This window comes from Rhinolophus hipposideros (assembly GCF_964194185.1).
Source record: "Rhinolophus hipposideros genome assembly, chromosome: 10".
Classification (NCBI taxonomy): domain Eukaryota; kingdom Metazoa; phylum Chordata; class Mammalia; order Chiroptera; family Rhinolophidae; genus Rhinolophus; species Rhinolophus hipposideros.
Genome location: NC_138056.1, coordinates 739482 through 741437, shown reverse-complemented (window position 1 = coordinate 741437; position 1956 = coordinate 739482).

Here is a 1956-nt window from a genome sequence, read left to right as displayed (position 1 = left end):
AGGGAGCGGGCAGGGGACCGGCACGAGTCGAGAGATGGGCACGACCTCTTCACACACTGGCTGTAGGGCCTGGGGTGATGGCTGTCTTCAAAGGACTGAAAGCAAAGAACTGTGAATTGTATTTCATAACCAGCCAAGCTATCACTCAACATGAGAGCAGATAACTGTCCTCTGGCTCTTTAGGCAGCAGAGACCAGTGAGGACGCCACGTCTGGAGGAGCTCAGGCGCGGGGACGAGGTCTGAGATGCTACAGAATGGGCAGTGGGAAGTTCGCCCCGTTTCCTAAAGTCCATCTGCCAAATGGGAGCACAGACCCACAGAGAGCGGAGCCAGGGCTCCACACGCGTCACGTGGTGGCCTCTCATGCCCATCGCCTGCCCCCATCTGTGCAGGGGACGTGGCCCTCCACGTGTCCGCAGGCACCCCACGGCTCCCCAGGTGGTGACTTGAGCTGCCCCTGGCTTGGCCACCTAGGGGTAAGAGACAGAAGAGATGACAGAGCCCCCCAGCCCCCACCACAGCAGTCAGAGAGCTGCCAGCTCAAAGGTGGGACCGGCACCCTGGGCTCTGCTAACAAGGCTACCAGCTTGTCAGTAAGCCATGCTGACACTCCCCACAGGAGGGGAGCACAGGAGGACCGACTAACCGTGTGGCCCACTTCCCAGCCACCAGGCCCAAGGCTCTGCAATGCCTATGGTTTAGCCGAATTCAGCTGTTTTGGGTCTGGTCTTGTTTGAGCCCTGACTTCACACACAGGAAGCCACCGTGACCACGTGCCTCCCAAGAGACCCCTGGGAGGGTCTTGAGGGCCGGCACTAAGCTGGGGGCATGCTGGGGCCCACGCTGCAGGGGCTGCCCAGCATGGGTCCACCATCCCCTCGGAGCTCTGTCTTCACGCAAAGGAGGGGGCTTGGCTCAGCAAACTGTAGAGGGGCAGTTTGGGCAGTGGGGAAGCAGGCACTTGGTGGCCGGACTGCAGGGGGGCAGCATCCAGGCTTCCCTGGGGAGCGTTCTGGCCAGAGCTCAGGGGCCTTGGAGGGGCATGGTGGTCTCCTGGCCCGCTGCCCGCCCTGCAGGGCTGCAGCCAAGCCCATTCATGTCCCCCTCACCTGTGCAGGAAATGGGAAGAAAGCTGGATGGCTCACTGACCCTCGACACTCTGACTGGCAGTGAGCAGCCGTTTCCTGGCCCTCGGGACAACCCAGTGACACCCAAGATGGAAGGACACCGCTGGCCCCAGGCCACTGGGTGGGGCCCCTCCCAAGCCGGCCAGTGACGTCCCGCAATCTCTCTGGGGCTTGTTAAATAAGCCTGTTGACGTGCGAGGAGATTGGGATGAAAAATGCCCAAATTATCACTGATCCTGCAGGCAGCTTGGCTGCCCGAGCCATGTGCCCATTTCTCTCAGCCACGTGGCACAAAGAAGCCAGCGTGAGGCAGACTGATCTGAGTCTGAGGGAAGAGCAGGAATTCAGGGCCCAGGAGCACTTTCAGCCAGGACAGAGTGGGCACTTTGAGGGACAGCCCCTGGCCTTGTCCCCATGGCCCCATCTCAGGACCTGCAGCTCCTGGGGGGGCATGGTGGGGGATGCTGCTGGCCCAGGTGTGAGACCCCACATCTGTGGCCCGTGCAGTCAGTTTTGCCATCTGTTAAATGAAGGTGATGGTCAGCCCCCCTCAAGATTGTCATCTGTGTGTCCTGGGGCCACATAACAAATCCCCACAGCAGAGTGGCTTAAACAGCAGGCATTTACTGTCCTCAGTCCTGGAGTCTGAGATCCAGGTGACACAGCACTGGCTCTGAGGCCTCTGTCCTCGGCGTGCGGACGGCCGTCTCCTCCCCGTGTCCCCACACGGTCGTCCCTCTGTGTGTGTGTGTGTCCTGATCCCCTCTTCTTACAAGGTCCCAGTCACTGGATTAGGGCCCACCCTGGTGATGGTGTGGGCCTTGCCCA